Source organism: Alexandromys fortis, unplaced genomic scaffold (assembly GCF_014885135.2).
Source record: "Alexandromys fortis isolate MF-2015 unplaced genomic scaffold, M_Fortis_MF-2015_v1.1 scaffold_194, whole genome shotgun sequence".
NCBI classification, from domain to species: domain Eukaryota; kingdom Metazoa; phylum Chordata; class Mammalia; order Rodentia; family Cricetidae; genus Alexandromys; species Alexandromys fortis.
Window position 1 is genome coordinate 1,254,041 of NW_026068075.1, and position 26,082 is coordinate 1,280,122.

The following is a 26,082-nucleotide window of genomic DNA, read 5'->3' on the forward strand; positions in this document are numbered from 1 at the left end:
GGGAAGAATCTGGGGGAGGAAATGACATTTGAGATGACTCCTTGAGAATAAATAGCATGTCAGCAGGGCAGATCACACGAGGCTAAGAGAATAGCCAGGAACAAGCGCACAGGTATGAAATGGCATGGTGTATTCGGAGACTGCAGTTGAGAGAAGGGGCATGGGGAGTGTTGTCGGAAGTGAAGTTGGACCAGGAGCCATCGGTCGTGGGGGTTAAGAAGCCAAGGATGAAGTTCAGACGTAGAAGCTTTATTGAAAAGTCCTAAGAGAAATTCAACCAGGGCACTTGGGGAATGGTGTTAGAATCGGCCTCGGTTCTTTCCAGTTGTACAACTCCATTAGTGGCAAGGCTCTTGTATACTTTAGAAAACAGAATGGGCCTGCGTATTACATGACAATACACATGGGTACCAGCCAGGGATGGGTGCAGGAGAGCACATGGTACATATTGGCGAATTATCACTTCTCAGGCCAACTTGAAACCTTGGCACCCCTCCCCGTCAAATGTCAGTCTTCCTAAACAAAACCTGCTACGAAACCACAATCACACTTCCTGTGTCAAGAGCGGGTGCATGGGGAGGTAGGTGATAGAGCAGAAAGAATTGACAGATAATTCATTTTTAGTCTGGAAAATAAGAAAACTGACTGATTAGAAATTCTTGGAACTTGGTTTTCTCCTCTTTTGGCGTGAATACAGGACCGCTTCATATTTTCGCAAGCTACAGCTAGTGATATAGAATGTAATAAGCAGGTAGGCCACTTTCCTCTTTGCTTTTTTGTTTTTGTTTTTGTTTTCGTTTTGTTTGTTTGCTTTGCCAGACAGGGTTTCTCTATGTAGCCTTGGCTGTCCTGAAACTCTGGAGACCAGGCTGGCCTCGAACTCACAGAGATCCATCTGCCTGCCTCCCAAGTGATGGGACTAAAGGCAGTGCGCTGCCAAACGCCCTTCTCCTTGTTTGCTTTGGTAAGGTGTGTGAGCGGGAAGTTTGTCTTCCCCATACATTGGATCTAGGGAGCCCAGCTTTCTCATCACGTATGAACACGAAGAGGTGGTTGACACTTTCTGCTGCTTGGAAGAAGAAATTCAATTCAAATATTTAGTGGTAGCTCATTTTCAATACCAGGTGATTACATGCCATTATTTTTGCCTCTAAGAATTTCACAGATGTAAATAATGCTTGAGTGATTCAGTGTTTCCCCAAATTGAGTTTCCTTCTGGATAACATCATTCAAATCCCAGAGGTAGTCTTGGAAGGGAATTGGGGCGGTAGGGGCGGGGGGGGGGGGGACGCTAGTGAACGTCTAGCTTTCCCTTTGAATTTCGTTGACAAGGCATCTGTTGCCTTTTAAAGCATCCTTCCCCCCAGTTCATTTCCATCACCCTGGAACACAAGGACCAGTGCACCTGCCCTGTATTGGAAAGGAAATAAGTGTCAAAGTGGGAACAGAATAAGAACAATTGGCTCACTCCAGGTCTCTTTGGGACTGGAAAATAATCGCTCTTCCCACTGTGTTAAGGGGAAGGGCAAGGCAGCCCCAGTGGAAGCAAGTTAAATTGAGGCTTGTGTGCATATCCACTCCAGCTAGCATTCATTTAAATCACCCTCAAATAATGGCAAGCTCTTATACAGAAATAAGGTTGCCAGAAAGCCTGCATTTTGAATAGCAGGGAAGCCATAGGCAGCTCTCTCCCCCATAGTAAAACTGGATCCATACCACAACACATGATCAGGGCCCTAGAGGGTTCTGTTTCTAGTAAGACATGATGCCAAGATTGCAATGACTTTGGGGCATTAAAGATCCCGTAGCACTTCTTAAAGAGTGTTTGCTCTGACCTTCGTGGCCAAAGTTCACATCTGGTAATTGCATCTGTTGACACTGGCTTCCCTTGTCCTTTCAGCTGCATACGATATGGCCTGGCTTGCATCCTGTCTTGACTGTTGTATAGTGTTACTGTGCGCTGTGAAACAGCAATCAGGTTGCACCCAGCAGGAATGAATGTGGAAACCGTTTGGGAGTAGCAAGCCATAGCAATGTTGAGTTAACAGCATTTTTTTTCTTTTGTAAGCCAGGAAGTAAAAATGTATGAAACAGATTCAAACACTGTTCAGAAAAACCATTAATGTGTGCAGCAGAGTAAACAGTCGTCATATGCAAGACCAGGTATGCCAAGGATCAGCAAGAACCATTAGAGATAGGGAAATGAAAACACAATGGTTCTTTGATAGTAATTCTGAAAGGTGGCCTGTAATTTCAGGATAACATGCAAGGAACTCTCTAGAGTCTGCTGGAAGGGAGATAGCTACTCTTTATATGGGTCTTTGCAGCTTCCAGACATTCAAATTCATTTCATTTCCCCAACTCTGTGAGGTGTAGGCATAACTGTTAGCTTAATGTTATAGTGTAGGAAACCAGGAACAAGTTCAGTTCCTGGATCTGTCTAAGGTCTCACTTCGAGCAAGTGTGAGAAAAAAAAAAGAGATTGAAAACCAGGTCAGTTGACTCCGGTTGCTTTCCTCTGGAGCACACTGTAACTGATGACTGTGCTTTGATGAATGAAGTATGAGTGTGTATATTCAACACTGAGTAGCTAGAATTTGGGGGGATCCTGGGAAGCCCAGAGGTCTTTATTTTTAACACCGAAGGCTAAGGAGCAAAATTATAAAACGGTAACTATTTCTAAAATTTACAAAGCTTTAAAATACACATCTTCTTACCTTGTCATGCAACTGCACTGTTCTCTAGATATTTTAGGTTGTCTGCTTTTGGCCTTGTCCCAGATACCTCCAGGCACCATGCCATAATTCAAATAAGGGCTCTATTTTCACTTCTGTGTTCTTAGACAAATAGTAATACTTTGTTCCACTAAAATACTGGAAATTACTAATTCCCAAAAGCAAGTAATTTACTTATCAAGTGAGGTCTGTTTCACTATAGATATATTATTGTTTTTTAAAAAAAAAAACCCTATTACATGTTCGTGTGTGTGTGTGTGTGTGTGTGTGCGCGCGCGCACCTGTCTGTTCCATAGCACACCTATGGAGGTCAGAGGGTAACTTTTGAGAGTCCTTTTTCTCCTTCCACCATGTGGGTCCCAGGGTTAAAACAAGATGAGGGTGATAAGCTTTACCTGCTGAGCCATCCCTATAGCTCAGATACATTGTGATTAAATATTGTCTGTGGGATACATGGGGTAGAATTAGGCAAGAGGGGAAAAAAAGTTGGAACACACTATTAGAGGGGGAAACATATAAGCATGTTTTCATGGGAGCAAGGGAAAAAGACACAAATATTAGGAAGTGGAAGAGAGATGGGAGAGAGGTTTCACAAGGGTAGTAATTGGGTTTTATTTAAAGGTGTCAACTTGAGCTCCATGTAGCTAATGTGTCTCCAGGCTAATGGGATAATTACAGGTGGCTGAGTGGTGGAGCAGGAAAGTGGTGGTCCCCGGCTAGCAGAGAGCTAGCTTCCTATTGAGTCCAACTCCAAGGGCAGGTATTTTAATCCAAGCTTGAGCTCGTCACTTGTCACGTTGACTAGTATAAGCTCTCCCTTTTGGCAAAGGCATTTTAATTACTTGATTGAAGTAGAACTTACATTTTATAAATTCACCCATTATAAATGCGCAATCCAAAGAGTTTGATTAAAGTCTTCACAGTTGGGCAATTATTAGCCCACTCCATTTTGAAATCGCTCCATGAGCCTAACAAGTTCACCATCCCTAGTTTCAGACATTCCCTGTTCCCACGTCAGTCTTGGGCAGCCACTGGTCTACTTTGTACATTTGCCTCTTCTGAGCGTCTCACATAAATGAACTTAGACAAGATGTGCGGTTTTGTGAGTGTGTGTGTGTATTTGGCTTCTTTCACTTAGCATAATGTTTTGAGCATTGACCTTTACTGTTCTGAGTGTTGACCTTTACCATGTAATCACCCTTTGTTCCTTCTTTGATTACTAAATAGTACTCTTTGACTAGCTATACTACATTTTGTTTATTCAGTCACCAGCTGATGGACATTTGGATTATTTCCCAGATTGGATTTGTGTGAATAACGCTGCTAAGAACATTCATTCCCATACAAGCCTTTGGGTAGACAGCTGTTTTCAATTCTTTTGGGTATTCCTTCGTAGTGTAATGACAGGGCCATATGATAAATATAGATCTAATTTCTCGAGAAACCCAAGTATTGCTCAAGTATTTTCCAAGCGATCGTACCACCTTGCTTCCCCTGCAGCAATGTATCAAGTTCTAATATGTCCGTAGGCTTTCCTTTATTTAATGCTGTCATTCCTTGATTAGACTTTTTAATCACTTTCATTGGTATCTCACTGTGGTTTTAATTCCTATATCCCGGTGAGTGATGATGTTAAGCCACTCTTCATCTGTATCTGGCCATTTGATGCATATTCTTGGATGGAATGCCCATTCAAATAGGTCTTCTGGCTAGCTTAGAGTTTAAACAGGGGCGAGAAATGAAAGAATGTGTGTGTGTGCTCGGAGATACTTTGCCCTCTCTTCTGTGAAGTTCTCATCAGCTTCTGGCTCTTTTTGGATTTGTTTTGGGGGCATATTTGCTTATTGATTGATTTATTGATTTTACTTTGCTTTGTCTTGAACTAAAGGACTGTAACAGTATCCAGTGTCTTCAGGAACACCTATAAAAGGGTGGGGTGGGACTACATGTCTGCCTTGGGTGAGATATTACAGTGTGCTTTTGTATGCATTATTTTTTATTTTTTCTTTTATTTTTCTAAAATAGAAAAATTCTTTTTTATTTTTATATACCAATCTCCGTTCCCACTCCCTCCCCTCCTTCCATTCCCTCCACCTACCCCCACTCCCCCATCCACTCTTCAGAGAGGATAAGGCGCATTGCTTTGCACAAGGTCCAAGGCTCTCCATACAATATCTAGGCTGAGCAAGGTTCCAAAAACCCAGTACAGCAGTAGGGATAAATTCTGGTGCCACTGCCAATGGCCCCGTAGACTGCCCCAACCATACAACTGTCACCCACATTCAGAGGATCCAGTTTGGTCCTATGCTTGTTCCTTTCCTGTCTGACTGGAGTTGGTGAGCCCCATTAGCTCAGGTAAACTGTCTCAGTGGGTGTCCCCATCATGGTCTTGACCTCGTTGCTCATATTCTCATTCTTCTCGCTTTTCAACTGGACTTTGGAAGCTCAGTCCAGTGCTCCAATGTGGGTCTCTACCTCTGTTTCCATCAATTGCTGGATGAAGGTTCTATGGTGATATTTAAGATAAAAATCAGTCTGACTACAGGGCAAGGCCAGTTTGGGTACCTTCTCCTCTATTGCTTAGGGTCTTAGCTGGAGTCATCCTTGTGGATTCCTGGGTATTTCTCTAGTGTCAGGTTTCTTGCTAGCCCCATAATGGCTCCCTCAATCAAGATATCTCTTTCCTTGCTCTTGTATGTATTATCTCACTGACTCCAGTGGTGCCCCAGGAAATACATACCCCACTGTCTGCTTTTTACACATGAAGCTCTGTTCTGGTGATGTGCTCAAAGGAAATTGAATGATAAAAACAGCACATCTGAGTCCTTTTTGTTTATGTGGGTGCTAGGGGTGGAATCTGAGGGCTTTCCCACATCCCTCTGTCCCCCCCCCCCAAAAAAAAAACCTTAGTCTTGATACTAGGTCTTCCAGTCCCCTGTTCTTTCCAATGTTTTGGCAGGCAGCCACACTTGAAGGTCCATTTCAAGGTGTCATGCTTAAGAATTCCAGCAAAGCCCAGTTTAGGATATAAAGTGGGAATATCTTTAAGGCAAGCTTTCAGGAAGCATTTCCTCCCTAACCTGATTAAAATGGACTGGCCCATTTTTTCCCTTGGCCCAGATGTCTGGGTCTCTGTGTTATAGACAACCTGATTGTAATCTGGAAACAATACTGACTCAGAACATCTGTTGAGAAAAGGAAATCTAATAGGTGAGGTGGCATATTCTGATTAGATATTATTTTAGGAACAAAACAATGTTCAATTGACAATACACTAAGTTATAGGTCAAAATATTGTTAAAAATTAAATGGATAAATGAGAATATTAATGTCTTTAAAATGTATTGAATTCAGTTGCCCCTAAGATCTTAAGGAAATTTTATCTGAAGGAAATAGCAGTTTTGTGTCATCCAGGCACATATTTTAAAATATTTTCTCTGTTTAACTTCATAAATCATTAGAAATGATTGGTAAAAAAAATAAACCACCATGGAATAGATCCTCATAACCCTTAGGATAGCTACTAAAACAAATAAACAAAAAACACAATAAAACAACATATACAAAATAACAAGTCTTAGTGTTAATGGGTGGGAGGTATAAGCTGTGCACCGTTGGCAGGAATATAAAATGATACAGCCATTATGGAAAGCAGTCCACAGTTGTTCCTCGTAATGTTAAAAATGAAATTCTGATATGATCTAGGAATCTTGCTTCCGGTTATTACATCCAGAAGAATTAAAAAAAACTAGGGATATTTGCACACCTGTGCTCAGAGGAGCATCATTCCCATCAGCAAATGGATGAGAACAGTGTACTTTACACACACTCAAGAAAATGGTTCTTTCATATTGCTAGAACATGGGCGAGCCTTGAAGACATCACCCTAAGTCCAACACAAAATGTCAACTACTTTGTTACTCCACTTACATGAGCCATCTAGAATTGCCAAAGGCATGGAAACCCAAAGGAGAATGGTGACTCGGAGGATCTTTACGAAGAAAAAAATATTGAGTTGTCACTTAATCCATAGAGATGAGATTGCCAAATGAAAATGTTCTTGAGATTGGTGGAAGGTAATTAACACTAATGAACTATACAGTTAAGACAGTTAGGTTGTCAGTTTGGGGCCGGTGAGATAACACTTGCCTCTGAGCCTGATAGCCTAAGTTCGATTCCTGGGACCTCCATGATGGAAGTAGAAAACCGACTTTTGAAAACTGTCCTCTGAACCCACACTTCTCATGTATCATGGCACACCCCCTTCCCCAGCACAAAAAAAAATTAAGTTTGCACATTTTTAAAGGCTCATTAATTTTATGCTATGGGCAACGTAGCACAAGTAACTTTTAAATGTGTTCCACATTCTGAAATAAGACAACAGCACTGTAAGCCAAAGTTAGTTCATTTCTAGAGGGACTTGTCAGAACCTTACTGTGATGTGCACTATGACTCTGTAAGAGACACATAGAAAAGGACATGTTCTCAGTCTGTGCAGCCAAGGATCTATGCCTCCAATGCACTATGCCACTAGCGCAATGAATTCATGAGAGCACTTTACAAAATGTTACTATATACTGGTGGTAATTTAAGGCCTTACCCATCTCCCAGACATCTTATTTCAAAGAGATAGCTGCACTAATTAATGCTTATGCAAGAGGAATGTGTGTCTAAAGATAGAATGTTAATCCTTGGAAATGCCTAAGGTTTAGGGCACCCGGCCACATAGCGTCTTTCAGATCTGTGCTTGCCAACAGCCAAACTCTTCCGCCTGTTTACAAGGTCAGCCTGGCATTTTGACAGTGGTGAGAGGCCATAAGATCTAGTAGCTACTCTAAGGAGAGCCCCATTTTCACTATGTATGTGATCCAAGATTTCCATGGCTTCCGTAAGCCATTCAGTCCTTCCAAGCACAGAGAGCCGGCATTTCCAAGAAAGAACTTGCATGAGGTGTGAAAAACATGTGGCTGGACAGAATTCAGATCAAGGCAAAGGGGAAAACTTGGGTTGAATGTCTTCATATGTAGTTCAAAACAGAAGACTGCTTGTTGGTTTGCTTGTGCTGTAGTTGAGTTAAAGGACAAAGATATAGTTAAAGAATTTCCTCCGTAAGCAGGTGAAAAAAGCAGCTGAGATTCGCCATTGTTTTTCTCGGGGCTCCAAATAGCTTTTCCAGACCTGCAGCTTGTAAGAATTTTATTAACATTTGAGTAGCAGTTACTTCTTACTGTGTTGACTCTAAAATTAGAATCTGATTTCCTGACATTGTCCCACCCCCAAATAAATCCTCCAATAACTCTATGTTTCGTCAGTGAAAAAAAAAATCATTCAGCTGGCAGTGATGATGAACGCCCTTAATCTCAGCACTCAGGAGGCAGAGGCAGGTGGATCTCTGAGTTCGAGGCCAGCCTGGTCTACAGAACAAGTTCCAGGACAGCCAGGGCTACACAGTAAAACCCTGTCTTGAAAGCAAAAACAAAAAAAAATCCAAATTTATTTCCTCTTTCCTTTCCTTAGGACTCTCAACAATACAGTATCAGAACTGAAAAAAAGACTTAGGGTTCATGTGGCCCAATTTCTTCTCTAGACATGAGGGGGAACAAAGGCCCAGAGAGGTTTAAAACAAAAAGACTCTGCCCAGCACAATAGAACTGGGAATACATGACTGCTGGTCTAGTGTTCACTTGGTCACAGTGTGCTACCTCATTAGAATCTAATCAGCAGGAGCTGGATACATTTGTGACTCCAGGTCAAATTGGTTTATAGTTTATTGGACCAGCAAATAACAGGAGTTTTATTTGAATGCCAGAATATGATTTCTCAAAGGTAATACAATTTGTAAGCTGAGCGTGAAATTTAAAACCTGAAATAAATCCACGCTCACAGCATGTAAGCATGTACAGTAAGCTGTAATCTAACATTTTGTTTTATATATGCAAGCATATAACAATTAGGTCACATGCAGCCACTGAAATTACTGGGTAGTTTTGATTTGCATTGGTGGTACTGCAGATTCTGAAGGGAATTTTTATTAGGAACTATCTGACTTTACTATGTATGATAAATCCCATTTGTGAGTGATATAAACACCATGGAGCTAAATTAAAATCAGAAAATAGCTTGCTTGACGGGAAAGGTTGTCTAGAATATAATGGAAATAAAACTCATGGTGCTTAAGAAGCAAGGAGACTCTGCAAGCAGGCAGCCTGCTGGCTGATTAATATATACATTAATATATGTAGTTAAGGCTGCATACCATTTACCAGCGTCAAACCCATTAGCAATCAATCAGTTAGAATGAAAGACCTGAACCTAACTAGTATCTCATTTCATAGTTCTCTTCCGAGGTTCTTAGGGCACAGACATACTTAAATTGCAGTGTACTGGTTTTGATAGTCACTTGGAAGAAGCCACTAAGCAAATAAACAACCCTAGTGACGTAAGTAGATGGCTTTTCGGATAGTTAAGCAGTAGTATCTATATGAAGAGGTTATAAAAAATTAACCACAGCAAAAAGGAACAAATTTAATTCTCATTAGAACACTTAAACTGCTGGGCCTGAAGTGCAGCTCGGTGGTTAAGAGGACTTGCTGCTCCTCCAGGAGGTAGTAGTGCACACCTTTCATCCCAGCACTTGGAGGGCTGCAGAAGCAGGCCGATCTCTGAGTTCAAGGACAACCTGGTCTATAGAGCAAGTTCCAGGACAGTCAGGGATACACAGAGAAACCATGTCTGGAAAAACAAAACTAAGCCAAAAAAGGGGGCCTTTCTGCTCTTCCAGAGACCCAGGTTTGAGTCCTAGCACCCACATGGTGATTTAGAACTTCATAACTCCAGTTCCAGGGGATCTGATGCCTCTTCTGATCTACCTGAGCACCAGGCAAACACACGCTACACATAAGTATATATGCAGGCAAAACACATATGCACGTAAAATTAATAAATCTAAAAAAAATTAGAAGATTTTTGTACCTCTATTCATAAGAGATTGATCTTTTGTGTTTTTGTAGTGAGTTGTCTGATTTTTGTATGGGCATACTGGCTAAGGAATAAGATGGGAATTATTCTTTCTTCTTCTGTCTATCTGGAAATAAATCTAAATTACTGTATAACAAGTGGTATAACTGACTAGTGGCATAGATGTTCCTGGCCTTCTTTTACAGTATTATTTTTCAGTTACAAAATCAATCTTTTATTTTGTATTAATATTCAGATATTTCCTTTTTCCCCACCTTGAGCCAATAGTTTTACTAGTAGAGAGTTGTCTAATTCATATAAGCTTTTCAGTCTGTTGACATACGATGTTCATATTCCAATCTCAGTATGTTCCGTAATTACCCTTGTTTTTTTTCTCCCATTGTTCATTTTAGGCAGTAATGTCAATTTCCAAGTAGTTGTCAGTTTCTCAAATTGCCTTATACTACTCACTTTTGAATGTTGTTTCATTATCATCTGAGAGCAAACCAATATGGTTCTAGATGCTTGTAAATTGTTGGAACTAATTTTGTGGCCTTGAAGATATTCTGTGCTGAAGAGTGGTCCATGTGTATTTGAGAATATATATCCTGCTACTGTTTCATGTGATAGGAGCCTTCCATAGATGTCTGTTAGGTATAGTTGGTGACACTTATTCAAGTTATTTCTTCCCCATCAATCTTCTAAGTATTTTACTGTTTAATAATATGAAGCTTTCACATGTCAAGTTACTACTTTTAGTTAATTTTCTTTTGTTTGTGACTGTGTGTCTATACATTCTCGGGTACCCAAGGAGGCCAAAGAGTGTTTTAGATTCTCTGAGCTCTCCTCATGGGTGCTGGAGAACTGAACTCTGGCTGGCCCTCTGAAAGAGCCTCAAGTGCTGTTAACTGCTAAGTCATCTCTGCAGCCCCACTGGTTAAATTGTCTGTCCATAAGAAAGAGAAGAAGTTTTTTTTTTTAATTAATTGATATTTAAAGAACTATTGTACTTCCAAATACCACTCTCCTGCAGTTTCCAAAATACTAAGTTTATTACATTGATTCATTTGTACAGCCTGATAGTTTTGCCAGGACAAAGCAACCTGTTTTTATTGCTATTTTATGGATGAGGAAACTGCAGCTCTTATTGCAACGGCTCTTTCCATGACACCATATGTTTCATGTGTCTCTCTGTCTTCCACAGAGCTTTCTGCCATTCATAATTCCCCTTTGTTGTTTTATGTACAAACTCAGTTTCCTTTCCTTTCATTCTTTGTACTTGACCTTGTTCCAGATAGTGTATGTGTGTGTATGCATGCACGTGCACACACACACACACACACACATGTGCACATATTTGTAATATACTAACTTCTTTGGTGAAGCAAAGTAAGTAGAACAGCCACATTTCCCCAAAGCTATACATGTTTAGATATGCTTCCAGCCCTCAAAATAATCTTCATTTGTAGTCAGGTTTCTTTTACACCTTCTTTAATTGTAGTGGATTTTTTATGTTTTTAATTTTAAAATACGAAAGCTTTTTGTTTACCACGTAGGGAATTTGAATTACTGTTTAAAAGCAGAAGTAGACAGTTGCCAGTGTGAAGTGAATACATGGACATCCAGAGATATTTCACTCACACCAAAGTATCTCTTCCTCTAGCGCTTTCTTTCCTTCCAGGTCTGCAGTGAGCCATTCTCCTCACAGAGCCCTGGGCTAAGGGCTGAGATTACCAGAAAGGAGCCATATTTAAAGCTATTATTCATCACTGTTAATGAAGAAATCTAGCATTCACTGTTGTCTATTGTGTTCTCAGGTACCACACCGAATTATTTCTTTGTGATAGGCTATGCAAGGCAGTGGGTATAATCTCCCTTCGGGAGATGTAGAGGCTAGTACTTGGAAATTTTAAATCATGACCAAGATCTTGAGTGAATTTAAAGCCAGGCTTTTGCAGAGTGGAAGACCTGACACATGGATGTGGCCCCACACTTAGATGAGGGCCTTGCCAGACTGTAAATCTTCAAGGAACCACTGGAAAAGTCTGGGTCCTCTAGAGAGGAGACTAACCATGTCCAGTTGTAAGTATTGTTTCCTTATTATTTCCCAGTCACCCAGCCAAAGTATTCAAATGTGCTGTAAATTACAAGGATTTAGTAAAATAGAGACATGAGGAATAATGGATATGTATAATTCTTTTCCATAGAGTACAGAAGGGAAATTCATAGAGCCATACCATATTTAGGTGTGGTTCTCTAGAAGTAAGGCAATGTTTCTAAATATACAGGTTTGACCCATATAAAGATGCTAATGCCTAAATGCTTAACGTGAAGAAACAGTTTTCCCAGTTGAATTGATGGAAATGAAATTTTATTCCTGGCTTGTATGCCTAGGAAAAAGAAATAAATGTTGAGTCTGGATAGGGTGACGCAGGGAGGGACATGTTTTAGGATGGTGAAGGTCTTCATTAGTAACATTTGCGTTCTCTAAACTTTTGTGGCCCTCCAGGTTTAACATTACTTGGTACAAATTTTAGTACTTAACTTTCTGTAAATGGAGGCTGCTCATTTGTTTTCCCAGTTGCCTAGACCCAAATAATCACACCAAAACTTTATCAATTATAACACTGCTTGACCAATGACTCAGGCATATTTCTAGCTAGCTCTTACGTCTTGAATTAACCCATTTCTATTAATCTGTGTATCGTTATGGGGCTGTGGCTTACCGGGTAAGGTTCTGGCATCTTCCTCCTTCAACAGCTATATGGCATCTCTCTGACTCTGCCTACTTTCTATATCTTGTCCAGCCTGACTATATTCTGCTAAGCCATTGGCCAAAACAGCTTTATTACTAACTAATGGTAATAAAACATATTCACAGCATACAGAGGGGAATCCCACATCAACTTCCCACTAATCAAGCTATCAGTATAGGTATGAATACTTATGCATGTAAATTTCTGCCCATTCTCTCCCTGGTCCTGTGGGGAGTATACTTGTAGGAGAAGGTCTCGGTACTGTTGCTTCAAATGATGAGGTGAGAACGTAGTTTGAACTTGTGGAGTCATGACAAACAATATTACCACTGATTGCCATTGATTGTGCTATGTACGCTCCTGGCTCTTTTCAGCAACAAAAACGTTAAATAGCAGCATCTGAAATGCTAGAGTAGTCCTTAAATAGAGTGAGGAAAGTAGGAAACAAAATATAATTGTGTCCAATTAAATACACATGCAGGACTCAGAGTGTTTGAAAAGATGAATAGGAGGGAAAGGAAATGACTAGATACGTTGGCAGATTGAGGTAGACAGCTCATCAAGAATGGATGAATAAGAAGTCTTAGGAAGGCTATTGGAGTTGATGACTCATGTATAAAAATCACAAGTCCTCTTCGTACACCATGTGTGTTGCGAGTTTTTCTTTTACATTTTTCGTTTTCGTTTTGGTTTTTCAAAGCAGGGTTTTTCTGTATAACAGCCCTAGCTGTCCTGGAACTCACTCTGTAGAGGAGGCTTGCATGTGTGTTGTGTTTTTTAAAAGGCACACACGTAAAATAATTTCATTTTTATATTTATGTGTCTTTATTTTGGAGACTTTTATACCTATGTATACCTAAATGGAATCATATGTACACTTGATTTCCCTTCTTCAACTCCCAGATCTCTGCCAAATTTGAACTCAGTGATTATATCCAAATAAAATTTCTTTTTGCTAGTTTTAGTCCACTATATTCCTACACGTGCTAGGAGAACGTTCTTGGGAGCCGTTTATTTCTGAATGGCAGGACAACTTCCTCTCCCTCTTATCAGATTTAAACTCATTTTTGCAGCTCTCAAGTCCCTTTGCCTCTTTTTCACCAACCTCAACTGAATCTCCTGTTCAGTCTCCAAGGATTAGATAGACATGTAACATTCCTCATAGAATCGACGTCGACAAAGCTGGTTGTGTGGTTGGAAGACGCTCTACATTTTGCCTGTGTGGACTTGCTGTCCTCATCTGTAAAATCAGGGCACTGGACTTAGACTGTGTAGTCACTCACATCCTTTCTAAGTCAATACTCCTTGTTTATTCCCTTAGTACGACATTGAATATAATACTGAGCACTTCCGTGTGTTCAAAACAGCTAATAAATTCTTTTTGTCCACTCTGAATGTCATCCTCTGAGAGGTGAGGGTTCTGTTTTTTACCCACCTTCTTTCCTGTTGCACCTAGCTAGGGTACTCAATTTGTGTTTTCTAAGATAAAAAATTATCGCAGTATCCAGAATCATTAAATGAACGCAATGCTTGGAATGTGTGTTTGCTACCCGTTATAAGGTTAAATGTTATGGGAGAGGGAAAGGGGAGACAACGTTAATTGAGAATAGCTGCCAGGAATCTCAAAGGATGATGGAGAAACCCATGTCAGAACTGGTCAAGACATTCCTCCATATTGAGCTCAGTGAAGAGACACAAAGAAAGGTGGAGCTATAGGTGTGTGTTGACTGTAATTTGTTATGAATATTCCTTGTCCTCTCACACACTTACATTCTCTTATTCCTGCCATTCTGTCATCACCATCATCACCAAATAATTTTGAAGGATGGGGAAAGAGCCCAGGTAAGATAGCCAGCCAATTACTTAAGTCTCAGAAACAAGCAAAATGTGTATGCCATATCCACCAGAGAGGGCCAATAGAACAAAGAATTTACCATCTTCTCCGCCATCAATGCACCTAGCCAAATAGCATAAGATCTAGCTCTCCCCAACACTGAGTATATATTGGCTAGACTTGGCTACATAATGCTTTTCCCAGAACTTGTGGTTAAATTCTAATATGCTTCTGGGGAAAATCAACATCAGGAATGAATTCCTAGGCAGAGCCAGTAGGAGAAATGGCAGATGTGGTTTAGAGTGAAAGAATAAGAAGAAATGATAAAAGAGACCCAGACAGAAATGGAAATGGTTGTATTTGTATTAGACCTCAATCTTATTCATACTGCAAGGCCAACGCCCTCCAAATGAGCCAGTTGTTAGCTTAGGGACTCCAAGGTGAATGTGCAAGTTGCTTTAGGCAACTTTTGTGAAGCTTAGTTTGGGCAAATGTTAAGGTAAAAATATTTCTTAGGCTTCCAATCAACCAAGCAGAAAGTATTGCTGCTTTAAAGTCCTGTGTAAGTGTATATGTAGTTTAGTGGAGTGAAGTTGATACAGTGACTGCCAATATCAATAAATAATAGATGCAAAGCGACCAGACTTTATTAAAAGACTGTTCGGTATGGGATTCCAACAAGCCAGTGAATGCATTCAATATCTTACTGGGTAGACTTTATTTGAAGTGCATCGCTCACAGTGTACTTTTAAAGTGTCCTAAGCAAGGAGTGCTGGTGTAGCTCAGGAGTACATGCTCAGGACTCTAAATTCGGCCTCTAACTCTGAGGGAGAGGGGGCGGGGGAGGGGGGAACTTGTCCTAAGTAGTCACCAAAGGCAGAGTTCAAATTTCTTCTCTATTGGAAAATACCAGAAGTTCCATTTCACATTCCTTCATCCACTGGTTGACCTTGCCATTCAAATCAGTTAAAGTACAGAAAGAAAAACCACAGCAGAAGGCAGTGGTCAATCATTTGATAGATGCCATACACAGCTAAGCTTGCCAGGGTTAGACCGAAGAGTCCAGTGCTTAAGTGTTCTTCTCTGACCAAAATCTATGAAACCGTGCTGGGTAATTCAGAAGAGGCAGCCATTTCAGTATCTTTACTGGTACATTTCCCAAACAAAGCATCTTTTTTTTTCTATTTAAAATAATTATTAAGTGTCTGTTAAGTTAGCTTTTACTTTAGGAAGCTTGAAAGCTGTAGGAACACTACTCTTTGGTCTCTTCTCTTTTAGCCTTAAAAGATGTGATTATCATAATGATTCTGCTCCTGTTCCCCACTTCCCGTGACAGCCCACTTCCCCTCGGGACTCCATAGCCTCAGAGTTAGAAAGAGAAATGTCTGAAATGCTCTGACCTCCAAGGAACCGGCTCCTCAGTGGAGTTTCCCATCAGGTCCCGGCTCATTTAGTCACGGCAGATGCCCTGCATCCTTTCTTTTCCTTCAGAATGCTACAGTGCTACCTTAATTATTTCAAACTTTCTACTTTTCAAATGGTATGCCAAAGAGAAAAACTACTTTTTACTAAATATATATATATATATATATATATATATATATATATATATATGAATCTATAAAGCCTGATCTAGATTTGGTCTTGCAAGGAAGGAAGGATCTTCAATGGGGGAACTAGAGACAACTTGGTAGCTCTCAGTGGGCCAGAGGCCTTCAGGAAGAATAGTGAAGCATCCTCCCCTCAGCCATTGAGGTTGACTCTTCAAGCCATTGCCTGATGACATGGTTCATGCATAGAGGCTATTTTTAGAGGCAAGAATTCTCATTTCCCAAAAGTATAACCACAAGATGTCTACTTGCAATGGATCACATTGATGCAGTCAGACAGTAGTAAATGCTCAAAGCATGTCTGCGGAACCTCCGTTCCCCAAGGAAATACATACTCTCTTGGTACACTCTCCCCCTGGGACCCTTTGCCTTCTGTCGGTGGCACTCATCTCGCTGAGGTTATTGCTCTGGAAAGCAAGCAGTGGCCTGGGCTTTCACAGATGCCTCTGAAGCAGCTTTTCCTTCCACGAAAACAAAGCGATATTTCATCCTTCTAGCTTTTCACGGTGGTTTCGGACTGATACAGGGACAAGCATGCCTGTAATCTTCAGTGGCCTCCAGAGGAAAGCTTGACTTGCTGGCCTGCCTTTCTATTGCCTTCCTAAGCTTGCATTTTGCCAGCAAACCTTGCCAGTCAGCCTAATTGGGAGGAGCTTCGTGGTGCAAGACTGTGGGGCTTTTGGTTCCTGAAGCAGAGGCTTATTCAAGTGAAGCTGGAGACCCTTGAGGAGGGCGTGACAGAGCCCATAGTTAACAGACTGGCAGACTACCCAAACCAAGTATTTGGCTATGAGCTGAAAGAGGCTCACTGGTTGGCTGTGGGAGCCTCATTGAGCCGTCTAGCTCGTAAGAATATCAATTGTCTCCTCTCTGCTTTGGTTTTACCTCAGTTTGTCAGAGGGAGAAGACCCAGCATCTGGAGAGAAATTTGGCATTCACCTGAAAGGGTAAGCCAGTAGAGTGGATGGATCTGACCTAGCTGTCTGAACTCGCCATGCGCGGCTCCTCGGGGAGAATGAGCTGTTAGTATACCAGAGCAATACCAGTGGAAGAGAACGGACTGGCGAAGAGACAGGGGATGGGACATAGGAAATGTAGTGCACAGTTACTTCGTCTGTGAGCCTCTTAGTTTCTCCTTTCCTTTGCATTACTGTGCAGCTCCCGAGCTTGCCCCGAGTCGGTACTGGACTATGAAGTCCCTCTTTTTTGGGCACTGTTTCCAACCCTAGCTAAATCTTACTGTGCCTATCTCTTCATAAAGTTTTTATTTTGTTTTCAGAGACAGACTCTCACCATGTGTCCCAGCCAGGCCTCAACCTTGTCATTCTTCTGACTCAGCCTCCTGATTACTGGGATTCCGGGTATGCGCCACCACGTCCAGCGTTTTTACAAGCATTTAGGCTAAAAACAGACATATTGCCCAATATCTCTTTCTAGTCCAACTTATATCTTTTGTAAAATACAGCAAATATGTCTCTTTTGTTGCCTTATAGGGTTCTGGAGAGGATCAACTGAGAAAACAGATAAGAAAGTGGCTTTAATTATTAAAATAATGCCAATAGCAGTAACAAAATAACATTAAGGAATTCATGTTCCCCATAATTACCTCTACCTGAGTTGCAACTGATTAGTAACCTAAAATCTTCAGAATTCATTTTGTGCTTTATAAATATGTAGTTTTTAATATGCAACGCTAATATAGTATTGTGTGAGCTATGTGTCACACACTAAGCTTAGGGCTTTATTCAATCCCACAGTCATACTGTGTGAGAGAGAACAGAGGTATTACCATGCCTAGCTCATAGATAAGAAACAGAAAGCTTAGCAAAGTTAAATAATTTGTTTACAGTACTAAGGGTGGTAGGCGATAGTGTCCAGATTTGGAGCCAAGTTTTCTGACTCCAGAGTATAAGCCTTTAGCCCCTATGGTATGCCTCCTCTCTAAAACAGACTCAAAGGCTATACAGTTCTAAGATACCAACTGAACATCCTTAATCTGGTCTTTTGAAACTCTAAATGCTCCAAAGTCCAAAACCATTTGAGTCCTACCATGCCATCCCAAGTACAAAACTCTGCAGCTTGCTGCTTTGTTTCATGCATAGAGTTGGTGACAACTGTTTGGGCTGTCTGTGAAGGTAAATATGGCATACCCGTGGATTTTGTCTTTAGAGTCGGGTCCCATCCCTAACATACCTCCTTGTGCACTTGCAAGTATTCTACAGCCCCTGGTTCCAAACATTTCAGTTAAGGCAGACTCAGCCTTTATTGGTGACAGTATTGGAAATTTCTAAAGGTGGCAAATGGCTTCCTAAAGCCCCAGGGAATCATCCTGTCAGATGGTCTGGATTCCATGAATTCCGTCCGCGGTGCTGGTGTTACGTCGCAGTTTTTCATAGTATCCAGACATGTATCCAGTGGAGAGGCTTATCTTCATGCATGTCAGTGTTTCCTTACCAAGGTGAAGCGAGACTCGTCTAGAAGTGGAGCCCAAAGTGGCTGAGAGGGGGTGCAGGGGCTGAGAGGCGGGTGTGGCAGAGAGTTGGGCCAGGAGCACCAAACGGAAGCACATCCTCCGGCAGTCACGCTGCTACTCCCCTCTTCTAAACATCCTTGAGTGCTTCCTTGGTTCACAGACCTTTCCTTATCTCCCTGGGAGCATTCAGATGGGTTTTCTCATGCTTGGAAAGATCCCACCCAGATGGTTTTCTGGTACCTTAGTGTGTGGTCACAGCACTTAATGTGGCATTACTTACAAGACACATTCAACAAGCCCTTTACCTCTGTTGGTGCGGCGAGGCCTGCTGTCCCTCCTTGCTTTCTTCTTCCTTGAGGTCATTATCATCGTGAACAGCAGTGTACAGATGTCAGAGAACATAGTACCTTGTCAGGAAATATACTAAGCATGTGTGCTTTGTTTTTCTGTGTTCATTCATCCATTTAATGAACATTTATTGAATATTACCTCACTTCGTGTCAAATGCTATGCTAGGCACAGGTAACCAAGGAAGACCATATCACTTCTTTAATTTATCAGAGATACAACAGGGAAATGTATAATTACCACGGTAGAGAATTCTCTGAGAAGAAGCATCTACAGAACTCTAAAAATGTAAATGTTGATGCTTTTATTTATTGAAGAATTAATAGTATTGGGCCCATTTTACAGGTAAAATGGTTGAAGCTAAGTGATTTGCCCAGAGTCTTGCGGCTACTAAATTGGTTGGGCAGAGATTTAAATCCATGCTGGTCGTACTCCAAAGCCCTCACTCTTAACTGCTACGCAGCCTGGCCTTCTCAGTGTGTGAAGTGCACATATAGCCATTAATTCTAACCTTGTGCATTTGGCTTCATCTCAAAAGTGTGGAGTTGCAATTGTTTCCAATTACTTGTGGCCGTGGTTTGGTGCATTTGTTCAAAGACAGTGTGCATGCAAAGCAGGGGTCACATGCTCGGCCCTGTGGATGTGCACAATGTGTAAATCATACTGGCATTCCAAAAAGTCCACGATTCATGGCAGTCACCACATTTGTTTCCCATTAGCTTACGTTTTTCAAATACAAACAGTAAAGCATATGTTTACATTACTGTGGACATCGAAAAAAACCCAGACCCCCAAAACATTCCTTGCAGGTTGTAGAAAGTGAAACACCCAAACAGTTCCAAATCAGTTTGGAAAGCCTAGCTTAATAGCTTTAAAATGTAACCTGGATTTCCCACAATAAAAAAAAAAAATGCCAAGAAGAGGGACTGTGAGTAGCTCAAAGAAACGCCCGCTAAATCTTCAAACTATGTATCAAATACCATATTTACAGTATCTATTTTGTTACTTATCCTTTATTATTTTGTGAATGCTAAGGAGCTTAAAAATCAAGAGAACTCTTAGCTGTGGAGCAGCAGGAATGGCATTTTTCATTCCATCCAGCTGTCCCACAGCTGCCCAAAGCTTTTCAAAACAAACCCATTCATGATGGGATGGTTAGGTTATTTAAGCCATTGTAGATGGAAAGCAAGCGGGAAGCATCTAGTGTCATTAAGAACCTTATTATTCCTTCTTCTTTTTTCTTTCTTCCTTTTTCTTTCTTTCTTTTTCTTTTTTCTTTTTTTTTTTTTTTTTTTTTTGAAAGCAAAGGTATCGCTATGAAGTCTTGGATACCCTGGAACTTCCCATGTAGACAAGGAAAGTCTTGAACTCACAGAAATCTGATTACCTCTGCCCAAAGTAGCTGGAATTAAAATACCTGGTTTTGTTGCCTTTCTTCATGTTCTCGCCCAGTAGTAAAAGTCTTTCCCATCAAGTTATAGTTAACATCTAACCGCTGAGAAAATGCCACAGAATAGGAAGTTATCTGAAATCCAGGCAATCAGATTGACAAAGGGAAACTGAAAGTCTCAGTTATGCATGTCTTTACATAACAGTATCTTTCTCGAACCGTTCTGGACTTGAGGACTTAAGGATATTTTTTACTAAGACCTTTCTCAAGTACCCAGTGACTTAGTCTTGCTTACTGTTTGAGGTTCAGAGTGTCCGCTTGATGCAGAAAAGGGGAAAGGCAGTCTTCCTGTCACACAGATTGGAGAGCAGCATTCAAAGCCCATGGGAGACAACATGTGCTCAGTCCCGGCCCAGTGTGGGACTGATAAGACTCTTGCCCTTACAATCAGGACAGTAACAAGAGGCACATTGTCTGCACCATATAGACAGATCAAGACTTGTTGATGCCATGGGCCCCATTTGAGCATATTTGATCCCCATAAGAACAAGAAGCATATTATGCTGACCTTTGTTCTCTTGTCAACCAAGCATGACAAGAACGTTGACCAAATCCTCTTGTCCCATGATGCTGTGCCCCTTTGTGATCTTGGTTATGGGTTTAAGAATGTGAGGTGGCTGTGTTCTAGAAAGCCTACTCTCTCCTGCATCAGGTTTCGAATTTGCTTAGGTAATTACGGCAGGGTCTTGTTTCCTTCTGTTGCATGAACCTGAGGACCTGTTTCTAGGCTAGCTTTGCAGTGTTTCCCTTTATAATAAAATGAAGCCAATCACTTTTGTAGAAGCGAGTTTTCATTCCCCTTTGAAGGAGGGGTTTATTAACTATGAGGGCAAAAGGTCACGATGGCCACACCTCAGGGAAGATAAAAATGCCATTGTTTGTCCTCCTTGCACAAGCTGGTTTGAAGAGTAAGAACAAAGATTCCAACATACGTAATCACGCACAATAACGCTAACATGATTCATGTCTAATGCCAGTTCCAGAGAGTTTCTAAGGAGCAGGGTAACATTGCAGAAAGCTTTCTTAAAGTGTGTCATAAACCTGGAATTCCAGTTACTTAGGAAGCTGAGGCAGGAGGATATTTTTGAACCTTAAGTTTTAGACCAGCCTGGGAATATAATACAACTTCATCGCAAAAAACAAACAACAAAAATATCTTGTCTGTTCACCCACCTTAAGAGTCTGGAAAACAGGTGACTTAGAAACGCAGACATACTTTCCACTAGGATCAGAGCTTCCGAACTAGTGAGCCTGGTTTTATTTTTGGTTTTGGTGTTTTTGTTTTGTTTTTATCTGTTTATCTTTGTGATGTTCCAAATCCAGCTTAGGACCTCAGGCCTGCTAAGGCTACGTGCTTACCACTGAGCCACATCCCCACCCGGTGACTTCATTTCCAGCTAGCCTCTTAGATCATTTTTATAGAAATTTTACACTTGCTGCCATGTTGTCTAGGGACTTTGTGTACACACTCTCTAACCTAGTAATCCTACTCAAGAAATGATCCAGATTTTGCAGCGACCTGATGGGAATGACTTTGTGTGGAAAATCAGACGTAGCCACAATGCAAATATTCAATCCTGAGAAAATGGTTAAGGAAATTTTGATAAATTCCCTAATTGATAAATGTCTTACCATAGTTGAAGTACTAGAGTTATCTTATTTATTCATTATAAAACTTCTGTGAGGCAAACATTATTTCTCAAATTTTGTTTTAGGGAGATTAAGCAGCTTGTCTGAAAATAAAATTTTAACCACTGGATAAACCAGGATTACAACCCAAGTATGTGTGTTTAGAATATTCGAGACTTGTTGTATAAAAGCCATCAATTTAAAGCTCCCCCCTTTTTAAAAAAATCCACAAACATTATATATTAGAGTTTTACACCCAGAGGGCTTTCCCCCTTGTTTCTCTTTCCCTTCACTTTTCCATCTAGGTGGAGAAACCTGCCACATCTATCAGCTTCTGTCACTATGACAAGTCCCTGACATAATTAGCTAAGCATGAAGGTTGATTCTCACTCAGGGTTTCTGAGGTGCCTGTCGGTAGACAATTAATGCTGTTGTTTTGGGGTCTGCGGAGAAGCAGGACATCACGGCAGTGAGTACATCGTAGAAGAGCTGCCTCACTTGCTTCTTGGAAGGATGTTATGAACAAGTTAAGAACCCAATGTCCTCTTCAAAAGCACAAGCCCAGTGACAGAACTTCTTTCAATTAGGCCCCACCTACTTCCTTAAGGCTCTAACCCCCTCCCTTCGTAAGGCCATCTCCTGGGGGCTAAACCTTTAGTATATGAGCACGTGTAAGACTTTTCTGATTCAAACCCTCCCCGAAGTGTGATACATGGCAGTATCCCCAACACTGGGAAGATGGAAGCAAGAGATTATGAGATCGAGGCCAACCTGGGCTATGTAGTAAGTTTCTGTCCTAGAAGACAAAGAAAAAAGACAGATGAAAACCATAACATGATACTTAGACATTTAAAAATAAATTCTAAAATAAAGTGAGGACCTAGATAAGGTGACATAGGCCTATTGGTCTCAGCACTCTGGAAATTGAGATAAGAAAACCCCGAGTCTGAGGCCAAACCTGAGATACATAGCAAGACTTTATCATAAAGACAGTGCATAAATATATATTTAATATATATTTAGCTAACTATAACAGTAGTTAAAAATGCCTGAATAGAGGGTAGCAGCTACGGAAAATGCTGGGTTGTCCATTTTGCTGTATGCGAAGCGGTGTGTGGCAAATGCGTCACATTTAGAGCCCGGCTATGTGGGCAGTGGATGAAATAGTCAGATTCGTTTTTTAATAATATTTGACATTGCTAATCGCTACTCCGAGCCGAGGGCTTATTCTTAAAAGCTGACAGGATACTGTCCTTTGCAAATGACCAACAGCTCATCAACAACACTAAGCCCTTTGTGTTACCTGTGCTTATGTGCCGGCCTCTCCCGATCTTCTTTTTATAGCGTGAATGTTAAGTCTGAAGGACATTGTAAATAGTGAGAGAACAGAAAGCTCAATATTGCGAAATGGAATTAGCTGATTGGATTTCTGAGCCAAATCCATAGTCGTTTATTGGCGATTGTCCTCAGACTCATTGTCCTTCTTCCAACGCTCTCCTTCTGTCTCTTCTTTAAGAAGTTTGCATCAACGATGGTTTTCTTGGTTCGAATTTGTTTTGTGAGTGTATGAAGGCCAGACTCCAACAGCTGTTGGTGTGAAATCATTACAAAAGAGGTCATAGTTGCCCTTCCATGCTGCACTTGTCTCCAAAATGAACAGAACTGAAGACCCAAAGTAGTATCCTCCTTGGCAAAATTTTAAAGGCTTTTTTAAAAATTCGCTGTATTTAAACAGAGCTCCCCAACAATACAGGGGACATGGTATAAAGGATTGGAAAATGGCCTGTCAAAATAAGTTGCTGGTCTTAGCCAGGGTCTTCCAAAGCTGTTTCAGCTTGGCTACTTATCTGGAGGACCCAGATTCAGTTCGCAACACCCACAAAATGGCTCACAACCCCCATAACTCCAATCTAGGGTATCAGAAACCATCTGCTGGTCTCTGCAGGCACCAAGCATGCGCATGGTATACATACACACATACATATACATAAAATAAAAATAAACCATTTTTTAAAAGGTGTGTTTGATATCCATTTCTAAGTTCTTCTACAATGAATGCTGGCTTTGAGATTTTCTCTTTTCTCGGCTATGGAAGTCCTGCCATGCCACGTCATTTTGCTTCACTTCAAGAGCACATTTATTAAGTGTCTACTATACACTTCCTTAAATGCTGTGGAGTTTGAAATCCCTAGCATCTCTCACAGTCTAGTAGTGGGAAAAAAACATAAATACACATAAGTAATACCAGATCACATATAGAAAGTGCCATTCAGGGGATAGAGATGGAAGAAACACTCGCGGGGGATAGAGGGAGAGAATTATAACAATCATCTGCCAAGAAGACTTTATTAAGGACATGGCACTTGAACTTGGCTTGAAAATCTGGAAGCCTTTCAATAAACAGAAATGAGCAACAGCTCATAGTATGTTCTCAGTTAATGTTTACTGAGGGTATTAATAAAAAAAGCTCAAATGTGAGACATGCTTGAAAAATAGCAAGTTCACTAATGTATACCTAACCATAAAACCTCCTCATGTAAAAAATTCTAATTCAAACAGTCCGTGCTATACACAGAGGATGCATTCTTGGAAATTAACATGAAATGCTTATGTCAAAAGCAATTTTCCCATAAGAAATAATGGTTCAGGATGGATTGGAGGTTTTAGTTAAACTCTAGTGATATTTGTTATAGCATGGACTCACCGTTCTCAAAGAATGCTTTATGGACTCTGGAAGTCCATGAACTCCAGAGAGCCACAAGATCGAAACTACTTTCACAACAACACTAAAAATTTATTTGTTGTTTTTACTCTGTTGGTATTTGCCAAATCACTGACTAGGGCAAATGTTAGCACCGCTATATAAATCAAGGCAGCGACTCTAAAATGCAGTCCTAGTCACCCTAATCGCCACTACATATGTTTGCAGGAAAATAAGTAGCAGTCACCAACGAATACTAAAGCTGTGAAAATTACTGGTTTTGTTAACACTCAGCCCTTAAGTAAAAATTTGTATTATTTTGGGCTACAAAGTGAGAAATCCACAACATATTTTTGCTTCAACTATATATCAGTGTCCATGACAAGGAAACACTCTTGTGCGATTATTTGTGTTGTGAACTAAACTAGGCCAATTTCATCACTAGTGTTTGGAATTTAATATTTTTGTTATGGAAGTGGGAAGTACATAAAGTACGCCTCAACTATACATCAATATGCATTTCAAGGAACTCAGTGTTTACACATTATTGTCTGGAAAGGAACAACGAGAGGCTGTCAGCATGAGGAAAAGAACTACCCATATTTGATACAATTATTAATAATAATTAATAATTAATGGTGCAATTCGAGCTCCCAGGAGAAGGCTAAGGGTTGACGAGAGCACGGGGCAGCTGGGCACACTGTAATCACAGTCCTGACATACAATGGGAGTCTCAGCTTCCTCTCTCCTTGTCATATGGTCTGGGACTCCAGCTATGGCGTGGTGGCATCCACAGTTAGGGGTAGATCTTCCCACCTCTTCCAGCCTAATCTAGAAAATCCTTCACAAGCATCCACAGAGGCTTTCTTCGACGCTCACTCCAAATCTTGTCAAGTTGACAATCAAGACCAACTGTCCCCAACTCTCATTGAAAAGCAAGGGGTAGGGCTGAGAGGACCAAATGGGTGCTGAGAACAGTGATTGGAGCAGGGGTTGAGGATAGTGACATGAAGTCTTGGAGAGCGGTAGCCATGGAAGTAAAATGGACCCTAAAGGGTGAATCATACTGCAAGCTTGGGTCTGTCAGTGGAGAGACTTGGGGATGATAGGAGTCCCATAAAACTAGGTCACATGACTAAAAGCTCTGCATCAGAGTTCCAAACAAACATGTCTCTTGCTAAGCATATTAGCTATGATGAAGCAACCTGATTTAAAAGCTGCAAGAGAGAGAACTGTTCATGGTTTTGTTTCGTTCTTTCTACTGATCAAAATATGGGATTTGACAATTGTAAGCGATCATTTCAATTGGGCACTATTCATTTAAGAGACAGTTCTGTCTTCATTCCATTAAGAACAGTTATTGCTTTTATATAATGGAGATCAATGCTGTTCTAGGACACGTTGGTAGGGAATTTGTTTCTGATCTTTGCTGTCCTTGTCGATGACACATATGTTTCACCTGTCAAGTCTTAAGTTCTCTATACATATTCTCCTAACACTGAGACTCTCAGAAACTTAGATACAATATTATAAAAATGCAACATGCAATGTATTCTCTGGCTTCAGTGTGGTTTAAATGGAGCAGAAGA

At 40.8% G+C, this 26,082-nt stretch overlaps 1 protein-coding gene across 1 annotated transcript in view; it reads left to right on the top strand.

Annotated features, from left to right (window-relative positions):
* Nucleotides 1-26,082, top strand: part of Gpc3 (glypican 3) — a 349,741-nt gene that overhangs the window by 280,976 nt on the left and 42,683 nt on the right. The gene's annotated exons all lie outside the window — the stretch shown is intronic.